The following is a 12,417-nucleotide window of genomic DNA, read 5'->3' on the forward strand; positions in this document are numbered from 1 at the left end:
GGTGTTCAGGGACATGGTTTAGTGATTGATTGGAATGATTGGACTCGATGATCCTGGGGGTCTTTTCCAGCCTAGTGATTCTGTGATTCTCTGCGCATCTTAAGGAGCAAAACCTGCTGTGGCTGCTGTGCCGGTAGCAGGTGGGGCTGCAGAGGCTTTTGCTGCTCTGTGCGGCGCTTGGAGGCATTCAGCCCGCTGGAAAGCACAGCCGGTTATCTGCTTCTGTAAGATGATGAGTAGACGCGGTTTAGGCTTCAGGAAATCAATGCGATGCGGTTCTGTTTAATGGGGCAGCAGTAAGAGAAAGGTGAAGATGTGTAATGGGTTGAGGAATGTGTTTCGGGTGACCGCACTCACAGGGAAGTCATTAAGGTGCTTTGAGAGGCACCATCCGTGTTACTTGTCACAGAGATTGTGAAAATAACATGAAGAACTTAATGGTGAAATAATGTGCCAGTTAACTACAACTGGTATGCTAAATGAAAGCATAAAAATGTATACAACACTTAATTTATAAAATACTAAAGTATAAACATTTGCTCAAATATAAAGCAAAAATTATTTTCTTTCAGGTATTTTCAGGGCTTTGGAGGTTCTCTGGGGGGTAAAAGGGGTCCAGTTGAGAAGGGTTCTTAGGTAACAGTGGGATTTCTCTGTCCCTTGTGCTCTCTAAGTACTTGAACGTTGTTAGGAGCAAACCCCAAGTAAACTGCACCAACTGGAAGGCTTTGCAGAGTCTGGTTGTATGGAAGCATCAGACACATCCTCTCTATGTGACTAGGCCTGCTCAAGAAAAGCGCTTTGATGGAAGGCGCTTACTGTGCTATATATCTTACACTAGTGTTGGATAGGAGGGAGAGGTCAAGCTTGGAGAAGGCCTTAAAAAGGGGGGGCTTCCTCACTGTCTGTGCTGTCTTTGTTGCTTTGGGAATCCAAGCAGGAAAGGAGATTGCTGGACCTCAGCTTTGACATAACTCTCATGTAGGAGGCGATGTAGACATCCTGCAAGGCACAACAGAACTGTGCTGTTTGGTGGGCTGTACTTTGGCCTGCAGCGAGGAGGCATGAATTACAGAGCAGCAGCACAAAACCTGTGCCTACTGCTGAAAAGAGTTGCCTTATATAGTACTAATTGCATACTTCCAGTTCCCCCAGAAGCTCCTTGTAGCTCTTACAAGAAATAAGGCAAAGGATTCTGCAGGCAATGAAGCACTTGGACTGAGCTCTGTATACAGTCACCACATGAAGCTGTTGAGTTCTCCACTCTGGTGTGGACTCTTAAGACCTCCAGAAAGTCCTTCACAGCTAAATATAAAAAGAGGTGGAGATCTCTTCAACACTCAGCTGCTCTTAGAGGGAGTTAGAGACCTCACTTAAGAGGATATCTATGTTATTCAGTCACAGGAGCAGATTCTAGAGTCTGCATGAACCCTTCTACCTCAGGAGCAAGTTCTCGTTATTGAACTGCAGAGTCATGGCTGCTCTTGAACTGATGAGCATGTACATATTCAACATTGAGAAAAAAACTGACTGCAATTTACCTGCGCCTAAGCATTGAATAGGAAATTCTTTGGTGAGTTATCAGCCCTCTCCCAGTACACAACAGGAATATTTGAAACCATTTCCCACCTTCTAGTTGAGTGTTCAAATCACTTGAGTGAAAGGGTAAAAAGAATTCACATGCTATTTAGAAAGAAACGCTCACCTTGTTTTACTTCTGTCCACCTACCCTACTGCGCGCTAATTCTAATCAGACTGATAGCAATGCCTTTCTAGAGCTTTGTAGTGCAGACAGATGCCAATACTTTAACAGCATGAGTAAAGGGGCACGGTGGCTTAGATTCTTCCATTATGATTGGTTCAAGAGAACCAAAGATTGAGTTGTACCTCGTAAAGGGGGATTTAATTAAAGGTAATTTAATTACACGGGGAAGCTTGCAAGTGTAAGGGATAGAGGAGTCACCCACTGTGGTTGACTGGTATTACTTGTAATATGGATTTCCTTTGTGAGCAGGAGGCGAGTTCCTAATGCAATCCAAAAACAGGGAACTACCGAAAAACAAAACCTACCCAATTTCATTAAGGCTCTCTGATTTTTAAAGCTTTTAATTTCAGGAATGGTGGTTGAATGAATGATGGAAAACAGTCTTCCAACCTCTCTCCTCTGAATAGTGATAATTCTTTCATGGTTTTTTTCTTCTTCCACTCACTCACTTTAATTTTTCCTGTACAATTCACAGCAGACAGACCCTCCCCATCCTCAACTGCAACAAAAAATCCCACAGCATATTAAGTTTTCACCTTCAAACCAGAAAATTAGGGTATACTGTCATCCACTGTGCATCAAGGCTTAGGAGATCTAGGCCAAAGGAAAAGCAGGTTGTTTAGAAAATACCTCAAAATAAAATGCTGTTTTTTCTCTCAAACACTAGACAAAAGGAAAGACATGGAAAAAAGGACGTCGGGTCAAGGAGGAAGTCAAAATTCCAAAGAAGTAGGAAAGGAATGCATTCATATTACACAAATGAAATATGTTATACAGTTAAAGAGTGAAAAAAATATCTCTAATAACTAATATAATTTGGGCACGCAGAACTAGTAAAGACAGATTCTGTGCTTCAGAAGGACCTCATCTTTAGAAATAGCAGCAGACTAATACAGGTCTAAACTGAGCTTTTCTGAAATTAACATCCTTAAGAATGTGTTATGAATGAAACTAACTCCTGTAAACAAATGTGTTTGGTGGCAGCAACATAAAGGATTGGATAAAATATAGTGGCATAGAAAGTATGCAGGCCAACTGATGGCTAACTTCAAAAGGAATATTCTGGGCCTGAACTTCTGAAAAATGTGGATAGCTCATTCCCTAAAAACATCAGAGGCAAACAAATGGGCATTATGGAATAAATCTTAACACATTTTCAGATACTTAATTTCAAGTTTTGTGGTTCATAAAATGAAATAACTTGATGACTTATGGATAAGATTCATAAGAATGGTTTAGAGGTTATTTTAAAACACTGGTAATATTTCTGCTTAGGAGAGCCTCTGATCTGAGGCTCCTGAGAGCTGAATAGCTTTAAATTGCTTTGTGCATCATGCTCACCTGAAGCACAAGGTAACCAGCCCTGCCAGGCAGTTTGGCCTGTTACATTCCTGATTATGCTTGTGACATTTTAGGGTTCTATAGACTACATGGGCTATCTGAGCTTCATTTGCATAGCTGAGAAAGACAAAACTTGCCATGGAGATTCATAGTAACTCTGGCCTAGTGGGAATTCATTTTCATGGTAGAAAGTCTACACGACTCTGGAAGATACTGAAAATTAGCATTACTGGAATAGGTTTTGCTTTTTGTTAACTGACTTTCTTTTCAGCATATTCAGAGGATACCATAAATATATATGCTTACAGAAGAAATATGGATGCCTCTCATTTTAATACAAATCTGGAAATCTTCCAGAGTTATGTAGTGTCTCTGCCTGGCAGGATGATCACACTTTATAGGTGGGACTGACAGACACGTTTCTTCTTGGTGAAGGAAAAAGGTTGTCTTCACCCATACTATCCTACTTCAAAAGCTCCTGGTTTAAATCCTGATTTCATGGAAGTCACTATAAATTTTGCCTTTGACTTCAGTGGCACTACTGCTTCATCATGTACCCCAGATTTGGGAACGTAAAAGGCCAAGGTGTTATCAGAGTGACTTGATGCATATATTCTCCCGCTAAATTGTGTTCCAGTCGCACAGAATTCGCCTGTTGGTTGCTTAACTTGCAGAGACTAAAATCTGATGCATTTCAGACAATGTTCCTTGTACAATTAAGTTTTTTTCCTTATGTTGTCTTCTAGACTCTTGTGTATGATGCATGCATACAGATACAGGCAGCTTCTTTTTCTACATTTTCCAGAGCACAGCCAGGAGTTAATCACACCAGGATTGTTTAGAAATGCTTCTTTCAGTGCTTGAAGACCAAGTAACTTTTCTTCCTCTCCAAAGGAGATAGAATTCTTACCAGCAGAAATCTTAAATATCTGTTACCATTGTGGGACTCCCGGCTGCAAAACGGAGGTGGTCATCAGCTTCCACTGAAATCATAGAATCATCGAATGGTTTGTGTTGGAAAGGACCTTAAAGATAATCCAGTTCCAACCCCCCTGAAACTCCTCCGACCAGACCAGGCTGCTCAAGGCCCCATCCAACCTGGCCTTGAACACCTCCAGAGAGGGGACATCCACGACTTCCCTTGGCCACCTGTCCCACTATTTTGCCACCCTCATCGTGAGGAATTTCTTCCTAATGTCTAATCTAAGTCTTCCCTCTCCAATTAAAGCGATTCCCTCCAGTCTTTTGGTCATCTTTGTAGCCCTCTTCTGGACCTCTTTCAGCAGCTCCATATCCTTCTTATGTTAAGGATCCCAGAAGTGGACACAGTGCTCCAGGTGGGGTCTCACAAGAGAGGAATAGAGGGTCAGAATCACCTCTCTCGACCTTCTGGCCATGCTTCTTCTGATGCAGCCAAGGCTGTGGTTGGCTTTCTGGGCTGCAAGCGCAGCTTGCCAGCTCATATTGAGCTTCTCATCAGTGAGCACTCCAAAGTCTTTCTCCACGGGGCTGCTCTCAATCATGAAGGGGCTGGAGAACAGGCCTTATGAGGAGCGGCTAAGAGAGCTGGGATTGTTTAGCCTGGAGAAGAGGAGGCTGAGGGGTGACCTCATTGCTCTCTACAACTACCTGAAAGGAGGTTGTAGAGAGGAGGGTGCTAGCCTCTTCTTCCAAGTGACAGGGGACAGGACAAGAGGGAATGGCCTCAAGCTCCGCCAGGGGAGGTTTAGGCTGGACGTTAGGAAAAAATTCTTTACAGAAAGGGTCATTGGGCACTGGAACAGGCTGCCCAGGGAGGTGGTTGAATCCCCTTCCCTGGAGGTGTTTAAGGCACGGGTGGACGAGATGCTGAGGAATATGGTTTAGTGTTTGATAGGAGCGGTTGGACACGATGATCCGGTGGGTCTCTTCCAACCTGATTATTCTGTGATTCTGTGATTCTATGTTGTTCTCCATCTTGTATTGAAACAGCAGATTCCCCGACCCAGGTGTAGGACTCCACACTTGGCCTTGTTGAACCTCATGAGGTTCACACAGGCCCACTTCTCCACACACATAGAGAATATTCACTGTGTCTCAGCACCAGAAGCTTTCTTTCCTTTTGTTTCTTACATGCATTGACAAGAGCTAGGTTTGAAATATCAACTGTTTGTACACAATGCTTGGTAGCTCAGTGTCACTTCTCAGTCACATCTGGAACTTTTTTCAGCTCTTCAGCCATGCATGACCCACCACATTTAAATCATGCCCTTTGTAACCTGCAAGTCACATATAGATGTAACTGCAAGAGACAAAAAGCTAGTGGAGTGCAGTGATCAGAATAAGAGCGAAGGAAGAGTAGGCTATAGGGCTAAATCTTTCTTCTTAAAAACAGGCTGATTGGATCTAGCCTAAGAGTTAGACTACACCATTGTATTGTGGAGGCACACTGTAGTTACATTTCGCTCTAGATAGGTTTTCTGTTGTGCTTAAATTAGCCTTGAGGAGGTGGGGAACAAACCAACAAAAAAACCCAGCTGTAGAAGATTAAATTATCCCTATACTGTCGAAGTAGCATAATAGTTTCCAAATACATTGCTTTTCTTCTCAAAAGAGTCAACCATGTGTGAGGGGAGAGGAAGAAGGAGAAATGCACATAACATTCTACTCATTGAGCTGACCTTGTCATGTGGCTGACTCAGAGAGGACAGATGTCAGATTTGTTTATAACAGTGCATTGGAGACCAGCATCCTCAAAATATTAAGAGGCAGTCTGAGTCTGCTACACATTCAAAGCAGCTGTATAATTCATTGGCCATGTCGTCAAGGCTACATTCTTCACTTCACTTCTGTATAGTGTACATCATGCCAGCTTTTAGCAGAAGAAGAGCAGAAAAGGGAAACAAAAAGGGAGGTGTCAGGTTTGTCCCAAGGCTGTCCTGGGAGGAAAAAAAAATGCAAATGCCACATGTTAGATCTCCACTTTGTTTGGCTACTTCCTTGACAAGTGTACAGTTTGAGTAGTTCATAGTGAAAGAAGACCCTGCGCCGTTTTCAGTCCAGCACCATACCCCTCACCTAATAACTCAGTAGGAAAAGAAGACCTAAGTATATTAGAAATCAAGGGAGATTCTTTTTTCCAAATGATAACTTCTTCCAAAAGCAGAAAATAATTATACCCCTCTCTGTGATTTTCTCCTATAATTATTAAAAATCTGTTATTCAACAGCCAAGATGAATAAAAAACAATAAATAAATAGAAAACAAGGTTGCTGTTGTGAATCCTTATGTATACAGGAGCTGAGCTGTTACAAACATTGTATCTTGACTGATGATCTTGCAATTTAGGAGTTCAGTTTATAGGAATGAAGATCAGAAGTGGCAAAGCAGTACTGGACACAGCCAGCGTAGAAGGGCTAGCACCCACAGTACGTTTGGTTTTTTGTTTGGTTTTTTTTTTTTTGTATGTATGGAAACCAGTGTGTTTTAGAGAGTAGAATTACTTGTAGTACTGTGTAGGGATTGGCAGCTTTGTCCCCTAGAGATGAGGTTTTTGAAGAAACTTCTAGCTGAAGTTTGATAATACTCTGACCTGACAACAGTCATCTTTTTTTGAAATGTTGCTGTCTTGGTTTACTGTGACCTTGCTGCAGCAGCACAAAAGTTTCATAATCAACAATACATGCAATATCCTAGCTCTCATTGTTTGTGGTTGTTCATTGATTATAAGTAGTCATTGATTTAATTAGTCAATAATCATCATTAACTGTAGTCATAATTAATAAAATGAATCATCAATTACATTTGAAGTCACACTGAATAGGAATGCATTAATTGTGGGGGTTTCGTGCTGTAAAATTTCTGCCTAAGGATTTGCTTTTTACTTAAGCACATATACTTGGGTAAACTGAAATATTTGAAAAGTAATTTTAGGTTATTTCTGCCTGACAATGTTTTTGTTAACAATTTTTTGGTTTCTCCCTGCTTCACATGCATTTGTCCAAAAAAAAATAAAAAAAAAAGGTGAAGCACGTTTAGGATTATCATATATTCAGCATGACTTTGAAATTTCTGAAATAGGAATTTTATCACTGATTTATCCCCTCTATTTTCTGTCTTAGACATACTGAGAGGTTTTCTATTAAGGTTTGGCAAAAGATCAGGAGGTTTGAGGAGTTACATGAAGATATCTGTTGTATTTCTAAAGCTAGTCTTTAATTGGCAGTCACTGAAAAATTCAATTAAACTCTAAAATTGATGCTGAAAATAAGGATAACTCAATTTTCCGAAATGATAATGATAACAGATTTCAATGACACCTGGGATTTGAAATTAAACCATGAGTTGAAATTAAATCCAATAATGTTAAATCTGAAAGAGAAACCATCATGTCTCTGCCATTAGTTTTCACAAATCTTAAGACAATGGTGAGCTAAATGTGCTTTAGAGGAAAGACAGTTCCTTACAGGTTTGGACCAGATGAAGTCTGCGTCCAGAATAAGGGGCAGGAAGCAGCAGAAACTTGAATTCCGAGAGAAAAGCAAAAAGCTTTTGTACAGATGCAAATTTTAGACTTCTAAAAGGCCTAAATGCCTTCTGTTATAAGCCTGAGGCATTTAAGAACTAAGTTTAGAACATAAAAAATAATTTACGAACCTGGCTTTTGGGTCAAGCAAGTCCCCTGCTCTACAGCCATCCTATAATTAGTACTATCTCTCAAAAGTCCTCATAACAGCCCAGTTTGCAATGCAGTTGAGCTTGTACTTGATCTTACTCCCAGTCCTACACTGCAGTCCCACTGAGGGTAAAGGTACAGTACTGGCGTTGCTAAGCAGGAGCCCTTGTAAGGAGCCCATTGGTTCTCAAAAACAAGAGAAAATGGCAGAATTTGGGCTGAGTTATTTCTGGAAGGTATCCAGTCATGATCATGACCTCACTACTCATTCCTGTCAGGATAAGAGAGACCTGTTCTCCTTCCATTCCCTCCTTCTGTCTTTTGTGAATCTCACAGCCAGGTACCACAGGACAACATCAGAGCGGTTGAATGCTGCAGTTGCTGTTAGTAGTTGGCTAAGAATAGGAATACCTTGTCTCCTCCAACGCACCACAGCCCTCTTTTTTGTCTCATCCATCTGTTGTGCCTTGTTATTCAGACCATGAATTCTTTGGCACAAGGATTGACATTTATAATACATTTTAAGAGAATCTTCCTCAGTGTCACAGCGTTGCAGTGCTAACGCAACATAGTTATTAAATAGACCATCCTTTTCCCAGGCCCTTGGCTGTTATTTTTTTCCATGAGGAGAGACTGATGCTATTCATCAGCTACCTCTTTGAGGAAATCCTGTTTATTTACTTGTTTGCTTACAAAGATTCCATGATTCCCAGAAAACAAGAGAAACAGCTCCCATGTTTGGGAACCTTGCTTACTGTGGAAGGGTTGCAGAATGACTTAAAGGTCTATTAATTACTTGGCCATCAAGTCTAAAAAATATTTACAAAATGTAAAAGATCCAGATAACATATCAGGCATCCCTTAACCCTTTTTGACAGGAAGGCGAGTCATATTATCTTCATTCTGCATCTAGCTAATCATGTCTTGACTTCTCTGATAGCTACATGCGTACAGCTTCACCGTTTTCTGCCTGTCTCTTATATAGGCAGGTAAAACTAATCAGTTCCACAGCCTTTTTATTTGCATCCAATCTCAAGGAAAATAACTTATGTCATTCTAGCCAGCACACTGAGCAGTGACTGCAATACTGAACTATAATTACAAGAGAGGTGTTTAATTTTTCTCCCCACTTAGCCTGACTGAAACATAGGCCTGGCTAATCCCTTTTGTAACCCATATTTAAAGAGTGTCTGCTGGTAGCCAGCAACACAGCCCAGTAAGTCACCACCACCAGATCTGGATATGAGTTCACACTAAGAATGATGCCTGTAGTAATATGTAATACATGTAGTAACATGAGAGGTCTTTCTTACATACCTGCAACCTACAAAACAGGTTCAGACATTTGGGTGTGTGACACTCTATGGTTGCAATCTCATGAAGCCCATGGATTTTAAGATGAAGATTGAAATGGACTCTTTGCTTAGTTAAGCACTGGCAAATCCGAGTTAGATATAGAACTACCAGTATGCAGTTTCAAAGAAAGTCAGGTTAAAGAAGCTACTCATTCCCAGAGAGTTTAGAATTATGTGTTTATCCTATTGCATAGTCTTTCAAGGTAAGAGAGAAACAGAGTTGGGGGGTGCTTATTTGTTGCTTTTCTTTTGGTTTGAGTGTCACCGTCTCCATGGTGTCATTTCAAAAAACATCAATATCTGATTGCTAGTGACTTGCCTATAACACTTGCAGAGGGAATGTAGTTTTAGTGAAGCTCTGGGGGTTTTGAGAATTCTCCAAGGGAAGGGAGTTCTTAAATTAGAAATGTATGGATCCGAAGAGACTCTGTGGAATAGTAATTTACAGGTTCTACATTTTACCTCAAGAGCAAACAGTCCAGTGTTTCCTTCAGAACAATAGGGTGTTTGCCTAGTGGAAGGCCAAAGACAAAAGTCAGTGCCCCAGATGCTGCCCTGTCCAAAGGACAACCTTGTGCTGTTTAGGGTTCCATCCACTCCAATATGATTTTCCTAATGAGAATTAACCTTGCACTGCCCCGCTTGCAAGACCTCTGCTGTCGTACCAGACCTGTATTCCTGCATTACCGAAGTTGCAATGGGAAGGAGTTACAGGTGTAGGATAAGTGATGGAGCATATGCTGGTACTGGATACCTCAAGGCTAGAATCAACTCACCCAGATAAAGAAATGCAGAACTGTAGCTGGCAAAACAGATATGTAAACAATGCCACATATAATAAATTGGGACATAGTGTGATGACAGACCAAAAGAGAAAGAGCAAAGTGTAAAAGCATATTAGCAAATGTAAAAATGAACCAAACTGGTTGCCACAGTGAAGAAGAATCAGCATCAACATCATATTGCTCCTGACAAAGGATTAGGGACATGCTGCATCAGCTAAATAGATCATTTTATACAGAATAACTACTTGTTACTACCAGATTCAGATTTAAATATTATGCAGAATTGTACCATACAAAGATTTGTGAAAGTAAATTAGGCATAGCCTAAGGTCATTAGGAAAACTACTCTTATGTTTAAACCAAATAAAAAGAAAGCTTCAGTAAGGTCAAGACACATACAGACAATGCATGTTTGATAAACCCCAATCCTGAGTCCTTGCAAACCCAGTGCAAAATCCATTTTAGTAGTGATGACAATACAATGTTTATTGTGGGTCCTGGATAATCTTAATCCTCATGAGTAAACCAGGAGCACCCCAGAAAGGCTCCAGGAGTAATCACAGCACATCCCACAGAAGAGTGGTGGGCATTCTGAAGAACTGTTAAAACCTACCTCTGTACTCCTTTCACAGTGCTCTTTTCTTTCAGTTCTCTGCAAAATCTGATACATGTCTTGGGGCACTTGGCCAGAAGGAAGATGGTTGAATATCCAATTAGTTCAGAGAAGTTATTGTTCTCCTGAATGCTCTTTCATTTGTCTCACACTATGTACTAACAGGAGGTTTTCACCTTTTATTTTTCTCCTTGGAAGATCTCCAGGTGTTTACATCCTGGATGAGCTCTTGGGAATAGAAATAATATTTTCTTGTGCTTGGACAATTCCCAGTTCAATACAGAAAAATCTTTTTAATTATTTTTAATAGAAAAGTCCTGTGGCTTCATAAAAGCTCTTAGCTTACAGTTCAAGAAAATCACAGGAGGAAAAAGAAGAAAATCTTCTTTAAAAAACATAAATAAACCCCAAATGAAGCCTTCTCAGCACCTATGCTGTTTATGGTCCTGACTTTAAGACTCTTAAGCCAAACGGAGTTTGGCCACATGGGTCAAAATGTACATTTACAGCTCTAAATTACATGCTAATCAGGGATATTTCTTCATTAGCCAACCAAGAAAGTAAGAGTATAAAGACTTATTAGTTAAGTACATGAACTGAGGTTGAGGGGTTTATTATTCTAATTAGGAACAGGAAAATTCTTATTCCATTTTGTAATTAAAACAATACACATTCTACCATCTAATTATATCTGACATTTTCAAGGTGTTGGGAGCTGAAGTCTATAATTACAGAACTACTGCTGCCTTAAGCAGAACACTCCATAAATATTCATATATTAAATAGCCAGTTGTACTGTTTAGAAGATTTTTGAAACGTTTGCTTTTTTTTTTATTTTTTCAGAAACATTAGGCTTTTAGAAGATAGGGTTTGTATTTGTATTTGAAAAAAGATAGGAAGAAAATGTCCTGCGGGGTCTGACATACTGCATATAGCAAAATGGCTATAAACCTGTTTGTTAGTATTGCTAGCAGTTATGTTGGAGATTCACAGTCCTTTAGAATTATTTCTTTTCTTTTATCTGAATGAGTAATTACAGTCAGGAATAATATGGGACTCCTGTAGTGAAGTCATTAGATGGTAAAATGCAATTCTTACGATTCCTTGATTCAGTAATTAACAATAAAATTATAGCTTACATACAGTAGTTTTTTTTAAAAAAGTTATTCACATCTTTTATTTTAATGTCACACAACAAAATGTCACTTCATATATTACATGTTTTTGGTAGTGCAGTATTGCTATTTAAAAATGTTTCCTGCCTAAGAATACCGTAATCAAAGTAGAGGTGGACTTGTGGGTAATGCAGAGCCTGTTTTTCAAGGAGAGGCTTTCCTTTACTTGACATTAAAGAAATGGAAAAATATACATGAAAGAGGAGACTCTTTAAGTGCAAGGTGTTCCATGAGTCTGCCTGTTCTGTGTTTCCATTCTGGCAAATGAACCTTTGGGGATATCTAGATAAAAGCGCATAATTTCTGAAAAGAAGGGCGGTAGGCACTTTGGCTATTCTGACCATTTAGCTCATTGGAATAGGTTTGTGTCCTGTTTAAGGATGCTTTGCCTCATGGGACCTAGACCCTGGCTAAGTCATTACTCTTGGCTTTCAAACAGCCAATAATTAAAGATCTTGCAAATATTTCAGGAGTTAAATGCTGTGCAGAAGTGAAGTTGCGATATGTTTGAGTTGAATTTCTGTGCAGAATTTGTGTTCCAGCAAGAGCAGCAGAGACTCTGTGAGCTCCCTGCACACCAGGGCCAGTACTCAGTGTGCATTGTGCCAGCCTTCTGGTCAGGGGGTCCCTTAACTCACATGGCACCACAGTCTCTGTGCAGGCAGGCGTGGAGAGAAGAGGTGCTCAGTTCCACAACAAAATGAATTATTCCCAGAGTATGAAGACTTT

The 12,417-nt window shown here is 40.2% G+C and overlaps 1 protein-coding gene across 2 annotated transcripts in view; it reads left to right on the plus strand.

Annotated features, from left to right (window-relative positions):
- The window catches only part of PLPPR4 (phospholipid phosphatase related 4), a 33,533-nt gene that overhangs the window by 814 nt on the left and 20,302 nt on the right, over positions 1 to 12,417 (plus strand). The window lies entirely within an intron of this gene.

Source organism: Phaenicophaeus curvirostris, chromosome 8, assembly GCF_032191515.1.
Source record: "Phaenicophaeus curvirostris isolate KB17595 chromosome 8, BPBGC_Pcur_1.0, whole genome shotgun sequence".
NCBI classification, from domain to species: domain Eukaryota; kingdom Metazoa; phylum Chordata; class Aves; order Cuculiformes; family Cuculidae; genus Phaenicophaeus; species Phaenicophaeus curvirostris.